Source organism: Lutra lutra, chromosome X, assembly GCF_902655055.1.
Source record: "Lutra lutra chromosome X, mLutLut1.2, whole genome shotgun sequence".
Taxonomy (NCBI): Eukaryota; Metazoa; Chordata; class Mammalia; order Carnivora; family Mustelidae; genus Lutra; species Lutra lutra.
This window is the reverse complement of record NC_062296.1, coordinates 98,728,196-98,745,927: the sequence shown is the minus strand read 5'-3', so window position 1 is coordinate 98,745,927 and position 17,732 is coordinate 98,728,196. Positions and strand designations below refer to the sequence as shown.

Genomic DNA, 17,732 nt, shown 5'->3' with positions numbered 1-17,732 from the left:
CAGGGATGGTCCAGCCCTGCATGGGCTCGTCCTCAGTAATCACTTGGCTTGTGTTCCCATTTTGAGGACGGGTCCTAACGCTGCTGTGGTCACGGGGGCGCTGACATGCCTTCGAGGTCCTGCCCGCGCTCCTTCTGGGGGTCGCCGCATCGTACGGCAGCTCTGTGCAATCGCTTGGGCACGTGATGAGCAGAATGAGGTTCCCGCACACGGAGGCTTGAAGATGCAGGACGGCGGCACCTGCACGGACATGGACGGACCTTGAGGACGTGGAGCTCGGTGACATCAGCCGGACACTGGAGGACAAATCCTATGTCACTCCACATACACCAGGACCCCAGAGCCATCAGACGCACAGGTGGTGGGTGCCTGGGGCTCGGGGGGGAGGACCCGGTATGAGTGTCTCATGGGGACAGACTTCCAGCTTTGCAAGATGAAAACGTCCTTGAGGGACGTCCGGGTAGCTCCGTCGGTGAAGCATCCGCTTTGGGATCAGGTCCTGGGATCAAGTCCCGCGTGGGGCTCCCTGCTCAGAGGAGAGTCTGCTTCTCGCTCTCCAGCTCCCCCTGCTTGTGCTCTCTCTCTCTCCCCCAAACAAACAAATAATCTTTAAATATTTAAAAAAAAAAGGATTTAGGGAGCAGCATCGAGCTTATACACAGCAGGATGCCATGGTGCGTGTAGAGATCGTCTGAGAAGGCAGGTCTCCTCCGAAGCCTTCTTACCACACACACACACAAGAAACAAAAAAATAAAATAAGTTAAAAAATGGTATGGGTGCTTTTTTTTTTTTTTTTTTAGGGTTAGGAGCAGCTTGGAGTTCCCAGATCAAAGCAGGGTGCCAGGGGGCAGCTGAGGCTACAGTGACGTGAGCAGGTGTCACCCAGCGCTGGCCTCCCAGAGCAGCGTCACCACCGACCTCCGCACCCCGGAGTCTGGTCCTCCCAGGGGCCAGCATGGGTTCCCAGCTGTGAGCACCAACTTTCCCAGTTAGTGGGGTCCCCGGGGGCTTCCCGGGAAGAGGGATTTTTAGGGCGAAGCTGGGAGAGTCCCCAGCAGCACGCCGAGCAGGACACCCCCGTGAGTGGGATGTTGGAGACCCACATGCACACACACACATGCACAAGGAGGGAAGTGATCCCTGTGCAGAGCCTGGGTGCGGTTCCAAGCTTCCGGCCCCCTCGACGCTGAGGCAAAAGTCTCGGTTCTGTCCTGTGGGAGGTGGGGATTTTCAACCGTGACCTTTTCACCGACCCCGGGGCTGCGCAGGTCCCCGGCGTGGCTGAGGGTGTGTGTGCTGGGGCTGGCTGAGTTCCAGGGGCCTCCTCTGCTCGCATGCCTTGGCGGGGGGTTTGCACGGTGATTCCCGGGACGAGATGGCAGGAGGCGGAGATGTGGGAGCCTGGAGGACATGGGCAGCATCCCTGGGAGGGACGTTCAGACCTTTGTCCATGTTTCTGTTTGGCTTTCCCGCCCGTGTTTGGATGTCAAGCCCTGTCTAGGGTTGTGGTGGCTGGAACGGTGTCCCCAAGGGCAGACTGAAAGGGAGTGGGTTTATGCATCCCTGTTCTCTGCTGCTCTGAGCTCGGCTCCCCTCCCTCCCCCACTGCGAACCCTGCGTTGGGGTTTCTGACAATTGGACAGGGACTGGCCCCACCTGGGGCTGCTTCCTCCTTGCACTCACCTTCAGGGGCACAAGGTTTCCCCCTGAGGTGCCCTGCTGAGGGCTCTGTGCCTGCTGTTCTGTCCACCTCTTGTCCCCAACCGGCCCTTTTCCCCTCCCCGCCCCTGGCTGTACAGGAACGAGACTATGCTGACTGCCTCCACCAAGCCAGCAAACCCTGCTTTGTGGCCTGCCATGGTGTGGGGGGAGGCAGACAGGAAACGTGACCCCAAAAGGATATGTCCGCATCCTGACCCCCGCAGCCTGGGAATGGAGATTTCTTGGGGGGAATTGGGTCTTTGCAGATGTGATTAAATGAAGGATCTGACGTGAGACCATCCTGGATGAGGTTGTCCTTCTCCATCCAGTGATGGGGTCCTTGTAAGATTTAGAGGACAAGAGACACAGACAGAGGTGAAGCCACGTGAGGACGGAGGCAGAGATGAGAGGGACACGGCCACCAGCCCAGAGACACCTGGAGCCTCAGAAGCTGAAGAGGCAGGAAGGACCCTCCCCTGCAGTCTCAGGAGGGAGCACGGCCCTGCCCCGCCTGGATCTCAGCATTCCTGCCCCACCTGGATCTCAGACTTCTGGCCTGGACGTGGGAGGTTACAAATTTCTGTTGTTTTCGGTCACCCGTGTGTAGTCCTCGGTTATGGCTGCCCCAGGAAATGACCACCAGTGTCTTCGTCTGTGCAGCCTAAAACAATGTGGACGTTAGCAGCCAGCGCCGCCAGTTTTAAAGAGATGCAAACCATTCCGGACCCACCGCGAACGTGGCTGTTTAAGAACACAACTGCGAGGCGACCGTTCTGAAGGCGTCTCTGATGGTATCAGCGTTACATACCGGATCATGCCTGTCACCGACCGATGAAGGGACTCTTGGAAGATTGGGCAATATCACACGATTTCTCTCTCTCTCTCTCCTCAAACTGCCATTTTGTTATCACTGTTTCTGCAGATTCTGAGCGTCTCAGGGACATGCTCGAAACTCTTTGGTCTGCGATCCCGTCCAAGTCACGACAACAAAAATAGGTGTGCGCGTTGTATCGCACACATGTGTTTCACTTCCCGTCCGTCGGGCCCTTGGTGCTGAAAGGCTTGTTTGGAGTCATTGTGGTCACATCGATGCAAGAAACATGACTATATCACACGCCTTGATACACCTAACGGTGAAAAAAAAAAATGTATGGGACACGACTTCCTGAAAGAGGTGGACTGTAGTCGAGATTTTCCCACACGTTGAAGAAAACAGAACATTCGTGCACCGAAAGAAACATGTATCCTCTCATTTTCGCTTTCAATAGGCATTGAACTCACCACACATCTTGTAAGGTCCCCCAGGAAGAGGGCTCAGTGTCCCCGGAGCCCATAGGCTCTGGTTCAGTTCCAACGAGGGCTCGCTAACTCACGGAGTAGCAGATTCGGAGGAAATGGCGCAACGGTTTCATCCGTGGGATTCCCGCCCATGAATCTTGAAACTAGTGGGAGGGGATCTCGCCATGTTGAAAAGTCTCCATGGGTCTGACGGGCAGCTCTAGCGTCCTTGGGGTGTGGAGGAGGGAAGGGTGACAAACTGGACATGTGAGCATTGTCTCCACTCCAGGGAATTCAGACGTTCCTCTGCATGGGCCCCGTGCACCTGCTTTGTGAGTGAGTCACCTCCCCGGCCGTCGACACAGGTGCGACCAGGTGGGTGACACGGGACCCTTTGGGATTGTGATACCTGGGGTTGAATATTAAGAACGTGAGCACCTCCTTTGGGGCCACTGGGGACATGCGTCATTGTAGGATCTATCCTGGAGGAGGGCTTGCTTTCTCTTGTTCACCCAGAATTCTAGAACTTTCTTGAACTTGCATTTGAGTTGAACATTGACTGGACAAGAAACCACCTTATTTCCGTGATCACGCGTTGATTCTTTTAGAACTAAGTGTGTGCGGGGACCCTCCTCTGCCCCCGGGTGGTGTCTGGTGCCTTGGGCATCTCAGTTTGAAGGACCTCTACTGCTCTCAGTCTTCATGCTTGGAGAGGGAGAGGTCTCCTGGGACTTGGGGGGAGGGGGCAGTGTGCAAAATTCGTTCTTAGTGAAAGCGCTTTTGATTTGTAGGTGATTGTAAATGGGCATCGGAACGTTCAGCAGCTTGGTGAGGAGACATGATCTCTCTGCGTTTCTGAGAAGGGGATCTGGGTCACAGGAGGAGACAAGGCTGTGCTCCCGGCTTTAGAGTCTCTGTGAGAACCCAACACTCACATCCATCCCTGAAAGAAATGGTTTCTGCTGGGAGAGGGGGAAGCATCTTACAGGGACTGTGCCCACCGCCAACCTCCCGACTCTAGTCCCCACAGATGGTGGGAGCAGTTCCACCAACAATTGCCCCAAACTAGCTTTCCTACTTACAACAAAGTTGGGTGCTTTGAAGTCATTATCGTACTAAGCACAGTGAAAACACAAATACGTTAAGCAGTTAATTAATCAAGAAAATGAACCGTTGGGCTTGGATCTCACCGATGTTTCGAGAGTTGTTTGTGTTTTTTCTCTTCCTGGTTGAGAGGGGTATAGACAGGAGGCAGATATGTCACAGCAATGCTGTTAGTGACAAACGTACGTTACTTTCCGAGGGTGTTTCCGCAAAGCAAGGTGTCGCTTGCTTGGAAGCTTCTGGTTGCACATTTTGGGTGTTTACTGAGCATTTCCAACCAGCCGGCCTTGGGCTGGCGCATCATATTCAACCCTAAGAACAACCCTATGGTGGGACCTAAACTCTCGATCCCACCGTCATAAGGATAAGTTCTGCACATTTTCCTCCCACACCTCACCCCTGTACATCCCCCCTCCCTGTTCTACTGATCTCTTCATTTCATCGTTTCCTCCCTTCTACCTTACTTTGGTTTCAGCTAGCTCTTTCTAGATACTTAAGATGGACTCTTGGGCCGTGGGCATGCTGTTTTGTTTTTTTTTTTTTCCTTGTCTCATGCATGGATTCAAGGCAATGAATTTGCCTGTTTTCACTACTTTGGCCTCCTCTTACGTACTTTGAGGCATTGTGTCCTAATTATCGTTTGCATGAGCGTCCTACTGTGACAAAGCACCACAAGCTTTAGACAAATGAGATCTACTTCCTTACTGCCCAGGTGGCCAGAGCCCCAAAATCTGTTTTCCCAGTTAAAAGTCAAAATAGTGGCAAAGCTGGCTCCTTGTGGCGACTCTAGGGGAAAATCTGTTTCCTTGTCTTTTCCGGATTCTGGAAGCACCTGCATTATCCTGCTTAGCCCATGGGGATTAGGGTGTGGGCATTTGGGAGAGAGGCCGTGGGCATCTCTGAGGCCGTGTCTGCCAGCAACATTATTCATTCAAAGTCTTTCCTGTTTTCATCACCATCTTTGGCCCATGGGTTATTTGGAAGAGTCCAGCAGTGACTGAATCTCTGCTCAGCTGTTTGTTATGATTTCCAGCTCAATTATTTTGAGTTCAGAGAGCAGCCTCAGGAATGCATCCAATCATCTCAAACACACAAGGCTTGGTTCTGTTTGGTGACTCTGCACAGGTGATCTTTATGCCTGTGGGGTCCAGAGTTGAGACAGAGAAATCTGGAGTGGCCTGAGGCCAAGGCCCATCTGTATATGCTTCCTCATGTCCTCTGACCCACAGGGCACCTGCTTAGATAGTTGATGGGAGAGAGACCCCTATGGGGCAGTGCATGTCCATCCATCTGTTCCAGACAAAGCTCCAGCTCAAGGTGGTCATGGATATAAAGAGTCTCTCCTGAAAGCCATCCACAGACCATGCTTGAGTACTGAGGCCAGCAAGGGTTGCAGTGGAGACAAGACACCCTTGACCAGGCAATGCTGTTGTTCTCTCCTCTGTGGGATTATTCTCCATTTCTGAGAAATAGCAGGTTAGGGCAGGAAGCTGAGAAGAAAACCACAGTGGTTGGAGTCTTAATGCCGTGTAAGAAATTGTCCCAACTGTTGATGGTATGGGTTTCCTATGGTTGCAATAACACAGTACCTGAGTCTGCAAATTTATTTTCTCACAGAATAATAAATTATGTTTCCCAGTCCTGGAGGCTGGGAGTCTGAAATCCAGGTGGGGCTGAGGCTGTGGGGCTGAGATCCAGGTGAGGCTGAAGCTGGTGCCCCTCCTTGGTGCGTAGACCCCGTCTTCTTCCTGCGTCCTGACATGGTTCTCCTTCTGTGAGTGTGTGTGTGTCTGTGTCCAAATTTCTCCCTTTTATAAGGACCACAATCATATTGGAGTAGGGACCCACCCTACTCCAAGGTGACTTCATTTTGCCTAACTACTGGAAATCCTATTTCCAGTCAAGTCATAATCTGAGGTCTTGGGGTGAGCACTCCAATAGGTGAGTTTTGCAGGGATGGAATTCAGCCCATAATAATGCAATCCTGTATCTACATGGGAAACCTTTTTGCATTCACACATAGCCCTGGGACCTCTCTAATGAGGTCCCTTGTTGTTCTGTGGGCTCTCAACTTAACGAGTTACATACAACTTGCCCATGCACACGCAACCTTTTGCTGTGCTGTTGGCTGCTAGCCAGGGAGGCATGTGGTCCTACAGATGCAGAACCCCATGCCCTGCCTCCCACCATGAACTGCATGGGCTTCTGGAGGCAGGAGAAGGGCTGGGTTTCCTGGGTGGTGGAGAGGCCATTGGGCTGAGGGTTGTGAAACTTAAAAGATCATGAGAAGCAGATTTTTATCTTTCTGTGAAGATCAGGCCAAGGATCCCACAGTGGGGCTCTCTTCATCTTTGGGGTCTCCATGACACGCATGCTACCCACTTGCTGGATTTCAGTAGGTTCACCCCATGGAAGAGAATTGAAAGTTTGAGCTACCCTGTCCTGAGGCATCTGATAAGTCTTTGCAGACGTAGTGAAAGATGTCACTTAGGTTTCTAGTGACAAAGCTCCGGGGGGTATCAGATCACAAAAATGCAAGAGGACAAGTTTGCCAGTGAAGTGGTTGTAATTCTTTGGCTCACCATGTAAACCATCTGGGGTGTTCTTCCTTATCCCCTCCTAAAACTTAATAACACAAAACTGTGTTTATGGATTCAAACAAAGCTTCTTCATTTCCTTTTGAATGCTCCCATATACATATATCACATGCTGTATTATGATGCTGTCCCACTGCAGCTCATGAAAAGCTATATGTCAGTTATATCTCATTAAAACTAGGGAAAAAAGAAAGGAGAAGATATGTCCGCACAAACAGTGCAAAAAACAAAATACAGCAAACTGCCTTCCCTTGTGCCTTTCTTTGTGAAAAATGAGCCACGAGGTCGGTATGTTGCACAAAGGAAAAAAAGAAGTTCAGCAACTCGATTGGGAGCTACGGGGGTGCCCTGAAAAAGTCCCCTTTGCATTGCTGCCATGTGACAGTAAGCGTTATATTGTCCACTTGGCGGTATCACGGTATCCAGATCTGTGGTCACACACAAGTCAGCACGTTGCTGTGTGTATTTCTTTTGGATTAACATTCCAATCAGCGGACTTTAAGTAAATCAGGTGGCCGCCATAATGGGTTGGGTGGGCCTTGTCTGATCAGTTGAAGGCTTTAAGAGGAAACAGAATGACCTCCTCTGAGGAAGCGGGAATTCTGTGTTTCCAGATAGTGTTCACACTCAAAATGCAGCGTGATCACCGCTTCCCTGGGCCTCAGCCTGCTAGTCAACCCTGCAGATTTCAGACTTGCTGGCCTCCAATAATAAGACGCATTTCCTTAAAATAAATGTCTTTCTCACTTTCTCTGTTTCTATCTCTCCTATAGGCAGACATAGATCTTTCCATGTATCATCTATATATCTATGTATTAATGTATGCGTCCATCCACCCACCCATCCATCCATGCACCCATCCAACCATCTATCCACCTATATGTTCATCCATCCATCTATCCATGTATTCCTATACCCATCCGTCCGTCCATCCATCCATCCATCCATCCTACCTATCTACCTACCCATTGATTCTATCTATCTTCCATCCATCCATGCATCCCTACATCCATCCATCCTACCTACCTACCCACTATCTATCTACCTTCTATCTATCTATCTATCTATCTATCTATCTATCATCTTTCCATCTTTCTGGTTCTTGTATGAGTCAGGATTCTGCAGAGAAACAAAAGCAGTAGCATATATACACATACACACATATATAAAGAGAATTATTAAAGGAATTGGCTCACATGATTGTGGGGGGTGAAACATGGCACGGTCTCCTGTCTGCAGGTTGGAGGCCCAGGGAAGCAGTCTGTGATGCATTCCCATCAGAAGGTAGGAGAAGACATATATCCTGGCTTGGAGACAGTGAGGCAGAGGGAGCTGATTCTCCTTTACTCACTGTCTGTTCTCCTTAGGCCCAGGAAGGATTGCTGGCTTGCCTGAGGACCACCCACACTGGGGAGGGCATCTGCTTTACTCGGTCCACTGATGCAATGCTCATCTCACACAGACACACCCAGAGGCCTATTGGCTGAAATATCTGGGCACCCCGAGGTCCAACCATATTCACAAATAAAACTAACCACCACAGTCTGCTTCTGTTGAGAACCTTGATCAATACAAAAACCCTCAGAGAAGCAAGACCCTAGGTGTCGATCCTAGTTCTTCCCTGTGCAGAAGAAGGTGAACGCATTTTTCACTCTGAGCTCCGAGACCCCTGCTTTCCAAAGACATGACCTATTTTGCATTTGAACTGACATGTTCCCCTCCAGCCAGACCCTAGGGTTTTCAATAACAAGACTCTCCATGGAAGGCAAAATCAGGTAACTTGGAAACACCCACCATGAACCAGGACAGCTCAACACGGATGTGGTGTGGGGAGAACGTGAGACGCAATTTTGCATCAAAGACTTGGGGCCCAAGGCGGTTGGGCAAGGCTAAGGAGGTAGACAGTTTGGTTTTGGGAAAAGTTCAAGGGAGCGGGTCCATCAGTGTTCTAATCAGAAGCCAAGTGGGTCCCGCAACTCTGTTCCATCACCAAGAATGTCTGGGAGTCCTCTTTCCAGGCACACCTGTTACTGACCAGAGCCAGGAGGGTCCAGAAGGAGGGGAGAAGGAGGGAGCCCTGGCATGTCCTGGAGGCCATGATGGATTTACCTTGACTCAGGTCCTGAGTCCTGCAGAGGGTCAATCCCCACTGCTCATGGATTGGGTCATTGTGTGAATCCAGCTTTGATGGGAGAACACAACCATGGAGCTAATAATGCGTGCTTTCTAATTGACCGTGTTTTCCTGTGACACAGGCGTGGAGCTGAGTGAACTCACAAAACCCCACAGAGTGATGATATAGCATCATACAGATCGCTAAGCCGAGGCTGGGTAAACCTATGGCCCAAAACTGCCAAACTGAATCCCTTCTTGTTGGCCGAACCAAATCCCTTCTTGTTGGCATTTCTACCACTCAAGGGCGTCTCATTTCTGGGGTCAGCTCCTTGTACCTGAGCAGGCTTACATCCCCTGTGGCCTGAGTGTTAGCCCAGCATCCTCAAGAGAACGGAATAGAAAATAGTGTTTTTGTCATGTCACAGAAGAGGAAATAGAGGTTAAGCGTTAGGTCAGAGCATGGCCGCGGTCAGACTCACAGCTCGTGGCTTCTGAAGATGTGCACGGAAGACACAAACACACACCAGGCCCCATCTTACTCGCTCATGGTGAGACCACACAGTGTTTGGTGCATGTTGGGACCCTCCAGGACCTGCCACATCCCGGCCTTCACGTGGAATCAGAGACTGGGCCTGGTAGAGTCCCAGGCAGGCACCCTGTGATTTGAGGGAGGAAACCCCCGGGGCTGGCCTTGGTACTAATACACTGCATTCCATACAATGTATGTGGATTTTTCTGGTCAATATAATTAGGTGCTCCTTGACACCCAAGGAGAGCCTAGTGTCCCTCAACCCTGTGGGCGGTTGGCCCATGAGACGTAGGGAATGTTCCTGCCCAACAGGTGCAGTGTTGGTGAAGGAAGTACTACCTGGGGGTGACTGGGCTCCCAGGGGATGTCCCACAATGTCCAGGGCTGTTTCTGTTGGTCACACTAGAGTAGGGGGTTGTTCCTGGCATGTGGTGGGTGGAGACTAGAGATGCTGCTCAGCACCCTACAGTGCCCAGGACGCCCTGCCTCAGAGCCCTCCATCCTGAGATGTCAGTAGTGCTGAGGCTGAGAAGTCCTGGTCTAACATGAGAGACTCTATCTATTTATCATCCATCCATCTCTCTCTCTATCTATCATCATCATCTGCTTACCTACCTACCTATCCATCCATCCATCCATGCATCTACCTACCATCTGCATGACCATCCAACCATGAATCCACCCATCCATTCATCTATCCCTATATCTATCTATCTATCATCTATCATCTACCTACAAGACCATCCATCCATCCATCCATCCATCCCTACATCCATCCATCTATCTATCTATCTATCTATCTAATCATCTATCTATCATCAACTGCTTACCTACTTACCTATCCATCACTATATCTATCATCTATCTCTATCATCTCCCTACCTACCTACCTAATCCATCCATCCATGCATCCATCTCTGTATGTATGTATGTATCTATCTATCTATCATCTGCATAACCATCCATCACTCCATCCATCCATCCCTCCATCCCTCCATCCCTATTTCTTTCTAATCTACCTATCCATCCATCCATCTATATCTAGCTATTATCTCAGTATCTATCCAATCTTATTTGTATCTACACCTCCTACCTCTGCCTCCATCATCACGTGGCTTCTCCCCTGTGTCTGTGTTTCCTCTTCTGTCTCTTACAAGGACACTTGTCATTGGACTTAGGGCCACCCTGATCCAGGATGAGCTCATCTCAGATCCTTCCCTTCATTACATCTACAAAGACCCTATTTCCATATAAGCTCCACAGGTGGGGTGATTAAGACATGGGCATATATTTTAGGGGTCCACCATTCAACACACTATACCCGTTTTGCCTGGACTACTCCCATTTTGGTTCCTGAAGTTCTACTTCTCAGGACCCCTGGCTTCCCAGGCAAATCTACATGGCAAATCACCCTACCCATAACATTTATACCATTCTGTTTAATCCCCAAGCCAAGTCAGGCCACCAAGTGGTGCTTTCTGTGGATACCTGAGTTCTCCACTCCCTCCCTCTGCAGAGACCATGGAGGTCTCTGCTGACCAGGACGTGGGCTCCCCCCAGACACAGAGTCGCCACCCCAATTGACTAAGACATCCCTGTCCTCATTACCGGCACCTCCCACTGGCACCAACAATCTGGTTTTTGTCACTGGATTTTTCAGGTTTGCTGTACACAGAAATGTTCTGCACATTTCCTATAAAGAGAGTTGCGCACCGTGTGATCGTGTGTGTCTACTTCTCTCCCGGAGCTTCACATCCTCAAGGTGCATGTGTCATGTGACCACTGTGTTTGACCGGGGACCTGTCGTGGAGTGTGCCATCCAGGTGCATGAGGTGTTACCCGGTGGGTCGTACCCCTGCGTGTTGTGGGCTACTGCACACGCTCATAATCGGAAGTGGTCATGGAGCCAGAGGATGACGTGGAGATCCTGCTGTGCTGCTAGGGGAGTGCAGAGAAGGTGGGATGGGGTGTTCGGTCCACACCTGGTGGACAGGTAGCCATGGCAGTGTGAAACCAGGACTGGGTCATGCTTGGAGGGTATGAAGCTGGACATTCAGGGCAGTGGAGAGTGTCCAAGGAGAAGCTCTGAGCATGACACGCAGATGTCACCCATCACATGGAGGGCAGCACTGGGCGAGGGCTCAGGAGCCACCCAGTCTGTGCCCCCCGAGTGCCCTATGGGAAGTCCCAGGCACCTGACCTGGGGTTGATGTTCCGCCTCTCAGAGTCCGAGGACAAGTATAAGGCACTACAGAAGTTGTCTGATGTGCTGAGCAAGATGGAAACTACTTTTAGTGGGAAAGAGGATCTAGGGGTAATTCTTGTGTTGGGCTGGGGTATAGGTCAAATGCTCTGAGTGGGGTCATCGTGCCTGAGCCCACATGGCCCGTTAGCATGCTTGGGCAAAGTGGGCTCAGCTGGTCCCTGTGACCTCAGTGGGTTTCCTGAATGTGGATCACAGGGCCATGATCTTTGGCATGTATCTCCAATAAGCTCTGTTCCCCCTAAGTATGTGTTCCTAAAATTTTCTCTGGTACCTTAATGATCTCTCTGCTCTCCCGTTGTCTCTCCCCTACAATCTGTTTCCACCAACGACAGTATGTGTCCATACACAGCAACTCGCTTGGAACCCAGTGGCGAGGGAGGTCACCGTGGTGCTGGTGTGAGCTGGAAATCAAAGCCACGGCCGGGAGGACGCTCTGCACACAGGGGGCTGCACACGCCAGGCTGTGCACAGCCCCGCAGGCGACAGCTCAGCTTGTCTGCTGTTTGCATGCCTGTTTACAAGTGGGGATGGCCGTGTTTCCTTAGGAGGGAGTCGTGCTCAAGGAAGGAAACCAACCAGCCCTTGCTTGGGACGGGCATCTTGTGGTGGGGTTTCAGGAACGCCCTTCAGCGGCTTCCTGTGACTGTGACTCAGAATCTGTGACACCCGGCTCACTGGCAACGTGTCCTGCAGACAGTGTTTATAGCCTGGGGTGAGGAAGTAAGAGCACGGGCATCGGATGGCTGTTTGTTTCCACTCTCTCTGCTTTACACTGACACACAATTCACCATTTTAAGGTGAACACGGCAGTGGCCTTGGGCGCATTCACCATGGTGTGCAATCACCGCCTCTGTGTAGCTCCATTGCATCTCCAACCTCCTTGCCACCAGTTGTGGTCACTGGTTATGGCTGCCCTAAGGAACAGATCTGGAGGGATGGATGGGCAACCTGCCTCTTTTCTTGTTTTATTGGTCCATGTGTACCGCACCTTCCATTTCCTCCATGCATCCATGCATCCATCCATCTACTCATTCATCCATCCATCTACCAACTCACCCATCCTTTCATCCATCCATCCTATCTATCTATCTATCTATCTATCATCTATCATCTATCTATCCATCCTTGCACCCACACACCCTTTCTCCTTTCCATCCATCCATCCATCCATCCATTCATCCATCCATTATCCATCCTATCATCTATCTGTCTACCTATCATCCATCTATCTCTCATGTATCTATCTATCCAAACTTTCATCCTTCCAGTTATTTACTCACTCAACCATCAATGCACCTTTTCATCCATCCATCCACCCACGATGCATCCATCTACCTACTCACCCACCATGCAACCACGCATCCATCCATCCATCCATCCATCCATCCATTCACCCATCAACCATCCATCCTCCTACCCATGTACCCACGCCTTTATCCTTCTATCCATCCATCCACGATGCATCCATCTACCTACTCACCCACCATGCAACCACGCATCCATCCATCCATCCATCCATTCATCCATCAATCATCCATCCTCCTACCCATGTACCCACGCCTTTATCCTTCTATCCATCCATCCGTGACTAACCCATCCATCAATTACCAAACTCATGGCGATTTTTTCTGGGGTCATCTACAAAGCCGCAGCATATGCACTCACCCTATGCATTGATTGCCTATGGCCATGACTACTGGGTTCTCTCCCATCCCATCCCACATATGTGCCTGCTGGTCTGTCCCTGTCCTGAGTGGAGGGGTGGCCTTGCTCCATTCCCTTCCCCCTCCAACACATACATGGAGACTCCATGCCTCCAACTGCAGCGTACTTGGAGGAGACAGCACCTCCTGGTGGATGGGACATCCAAGACGCTGAGTGACCAGGCTGGCCAGAAGCCAGGCTCCCTAACCCACATACTTTCCCTGTTCTCTATGTGAGGCAGAATATTACAAAAGTTTTCCTATTGTTACTGCTTTATTAGTAAAAATGCCACTAGTTCAAGCCAGGATTTTGTTCTTGGTCAGATCATCTTGTGCTATAGGATAGGGACCTTCCTGTGGGAACAGAGCAGAGTAAACCTTGGCTCATTTCTCCCTGGATGTGGCCTGCGTCTGCTTATTCTGTAATGAGCCCTGTGCCCTATCACCCCTATAATTTCATCACAGAAACAAAAACATGAGGCAGAACATTAAGAAATGGGAGAAAGTGTCCCCGAGCACCCTGGCCCCGCCTAGTCCTCTCCCTGAGACCCAGAGAATGTGACATGGTCTTGCTGTTCCTCCCAGGCCTCTGGCGGTGTTGTCCCTTGTTCTTTCTCATCCTCTCCCTTGGCAGTTCTGAATTGGGGTCGATTCTGCCCCATAGAAGACACTTGATGATGTCTGGAGACAGTTTGGGGTGTCATAGCTTGTGGGGATACTCCTGATATCGGGTGGGTGAAGACCAGAGACACTGAGCACTCTGTAGTTCCTAGGGTATCCCACATCAGAGGAGGGATCCAGCCACAGATGTCAGCAGTGCTGAGGCAGAGACTCCTTGGTCTACATGAGAGACTCTGTTTGTCTATCTATGTATCTATCTATATCTATCATCTATCTATCTATCTATCTATCTATCTATCTATCCATCTATCTATCTATCTATCTATCTATCATCTATCCATTCTTCCTTCCATCTATCCATCCATCCATATCTATCTATCTCTATCATCTGTCTATATCTATCATCTATCCACTCTTCCTTCTATCTATCCATCCATCCATCCATCTATCCATCCATATCTATGTATCTATCTATCACCATCTATCTATCATCTCTCATTCATCTATCTGCCCATCTATATATCCATCTGTCCATCCATATCTACCTGTTGTCAGTCTGTCAATCTATCATCTATCTTCCTATCTTTCTACCTATTCATCCATCATCCATCCATCCAATTTATCATCTGTTCAACCCTATCTATCTGTTGTCTGTCTGTCTGTCTATCTATCCATCCATCCATCATCTATCTATCACACTGCTTCACAAGCAGCCATAACTTTGCCCCTCCCCGCAGGGAACATTTCTGGACATTCCAACTTTTGGGGGAAGAAATGGGATTGGCATCTGGTGGGGGCAGACTGCAGGTTCCACCCAATGCCCGTGCCATAGCAGAGAGACCGTGCCTTCGCCCTGCATACCTGACACTTGGTTCTGTCCCAAGACACCCTTCCTTTGCCCCCGTCTTCCTTCAGCCCCTCTCTCTGTCGGGGGTCCCCCCATAAACATCATCGAGGTCACCCAGGGTCCCTGCCATCAGGCCCGCAACTCATTCGTGAGGCTCCCTGGGGGTCCAGTCAGCAGCAGCGTCTGCACAAAGGCACCACCTTCAACAGACACCACGGTCCTACGTCAGTCCATGCCTCGTTGCCTGCCATCCTTAGGGCGTCACAGGGGACGGCCTGTCCTCTGGTCCAGCCGCCCTCCGTCCCAGCTAGCAAACCACACATTCCCTCTACGTGGGCACCGCCCTCCCGACTCTCATCCCCGTGCTCAGACCAGGGCCCCCACCCGATCTCTTTGCAAAGCTCAGCTCCACAATTTCCAGCAGTGCTGGAAGCTTCCTTGGCTTTTCTGGGCTGGGTGCTAACATGTCACCTGCCTGCTGGGATCATCCCCAGCTGTCATCCAGAACACACACAGCCTGGGCACAACATCCTTGGTGCTACACTGACCTGGTGAGCCCCGCCTCTGCCAGGAAGCCCTCCTGGATTTCTTCCCACCCCCAAATCTTTGCAACCTGCAGCCCAGATCAGTATCTCAATTATTTTGAGTTCTCTCCCCCGCCCCTACCCGGAAGCACAGCCCTGAGCCCGGCATGTGACGACGTCGTCAGCGTCTGGATCGATGGGATGGCAGGCTAGTGGACGGGCAGCAGGTTAAGGAGAGGACCCTGGAGGCAGAAAGTCTGGGTCTGGTGTGCTTGGGTGACCTCCTTCGCCCCTTCTCGCCTCAGTTTCCCCCATGTGGAGTAGGGGGATGTTGGGAACACAGCCACCTCCCACCCCCGAGATCCCTGCTTGGCTCCAAGGCATCCACACACTTGTGGGATCTGCTCATTGCTCTGGAGAGACGGCGCCCCGCCCCGTGTCCGTCCATGTGGCCAACGAGGGTACAGACACACACAGCTGGGGGATCCTAGTGCTGCCCCGGGGACGTCCCCGCAGCTGCTCTCTGAGCTTGGCCACGGGCTCATGATTCCCTATGATGTTGCTGGCCCCGGGGAGAAGCCGAGAGGGGCCCTGACTGGTGTGGGTCACCTCCCAGGGGCCCTGTCCTAGTAGGGGCTGCAGAGCGAGCCGGCAGGTGCATATCAGGCTCCCCATATCCTGCCCGCCCACTCCGCTGCCTCCAGGGACGTGAAGGGGGATGTGAAAGGGAGGGCCCAGCTGCAATGGCTTGCCGGCCGGTGGTGACAGCAAGGAGGACGTACAGACGGAGGGGCTGGATGGGAGAGCAGCACCCCAGTTGGGGGTCCACGGGAGGGCTCATCTGCCCTAACCCTAACCCTTTCTCCGTGTCCCCTTGTCCTAAACACAACCACCCAGGGTGTGGTTAGGTTGGGGTCCCGGGTCAGCCTTACATACTGTCCAGCTGCGGCAGGCACGTCCCTGGGCTGTGGCTAAGCAGGGGTCTTTCCGACGGCCAGCAGACCCTCATATGCTTCCCCAAACACCATCCAGAGGCCACATCCATCCCTGGATTCCTCCCGAGACCTGGGTCCCATCGGCCTCCCCAGATGTAATCAGCAGGATTTGGGGGCCACCGTCCTGGAGACACACCCCCTTCCCTGCACCAGGGCTGGCATCGGCCGTGCCCCGATGACCCGCCATTCCTCCAGTGTGCAGACATCCAAGGACAAAACAACAGACACTCATGTCCCACATCGTGGGCACAGTCCCCCTCACGGCCACGGGCTTCTTCCTGGGTCGATGCAGTTTCTTAGCACCCGGTGCCGGGGCCCTGCCTCCGACCGTCCCCACTGCACAGACACGACGGGGACGCAGAGAAACCGTGTTGGCTTTGCGCGCAGAAGCACGTGGCCCAGGGTTCCGCCTCCTTACTACCAGCGAGGCTGACCGCCCGCCGTGCCGACAACCGTATCCAGACGGATGCTCTAGCTGGGGCCACGCGCTCCCTTCCGCCCAGACGCCGCTGGAGGGCGGCTTGGCACACGGTCCAAGGCCCCGTGTTCGCACATGATCTGGCACCCGTGAGCTTGTCTGTGGGGGCTCACGGCCCTCTGTCCCCCCCAACCGTGGCCGTCAGGGTGTTGGCCCCATACGCCCGCCCAGTGCAGGGTTTGGCTCGGCCGGTATGGGTGCCTTTTACCGGATGAACGTTTGCAGGAGAGTTTCCCTGGTAGGCACCTCTGCAAGGTCTCTCTGGGGGTTTGCCCGTCTGTGTGGGCAGCCCCCCTTTCGCCCACATCTGCACCCCTGCAACCCTGTCCCCGTTGGACCTCCCTGATTTCCGACAAGGCATGGACACGGCACCGGGCAGAGGGCTCACCAGGAGTCTCAGAGGGCGGCCGGCAGCTCTGTCTCGGAGCCTGGCGTCCAGAAGGCGGCGGTCCTCATTCTGGAAGCCGGCCGGCGGTCAGATGTGCCTCGGAACCGTCTGTGCCCACAGAGGGCCGGCCCGAGTCACGGCGGCGGTCCTGTGGCTGCTCCGGCAGGTCTCACGGGGGCATGGCCCGGCCGTTGCGAAATGCAAATTCTCCAGGGTCCACCTCCGAGCCTCGCAGCCACGGTTGGGAGGCAGGGTGGGGAGAGAGGAAACCCGTGTTGAAATTTCCTGTGTAACTAACCGTCTGTTCGCTTGCTCGCTCAGGCGACTGCAAAGCCCGTGGGGCCTCCTGACTCCTAGGACGCTTGGTGCAGCCCTGCGTGGGGTGGGGTGCCTGCGTCACAGCCTCCGGCCACAGCGCTGCTTTCAAGAGGCCTCGGGGAGACCCTGCCCCCCTGCCCAGGGTCGCCTGCAGGAGGCAATCCGGTGCACGCAGGCGGGGAGCTAGGACCGTCCTCCTAACTCAGCAGGCAGAGAAGCAAGCGCCCCCTCCCACCCAGACAGGGCTAATTCCTGTTTTTTTTGTTG

The 17,732-nt window shown here is 52.5% G+C and overlaps 1 protein-coding gene across 1 annotated transcript in view; it reads right to left on the bottom strand.

The window, feature by feature from the left end:
• Nucleotides 1-17,457, bottom strand: part of P2RY8 (P2Y receptor family member 8) — a 40,860-nt gene extending 23,403 nt beyond the window's left edge. The window contains exon 1 of the mRNA XM_047715382.1: nt 17,148-17,457. The gene's annotated coding sequence lies outside the window, so the exon portion shown is untranslated. The remainder of the gene's footprint in view (nt 1-17,147) is intronic.
• Between the last annotated feature and the right edge of the window lie 275 nt (nt 17,458-17,732).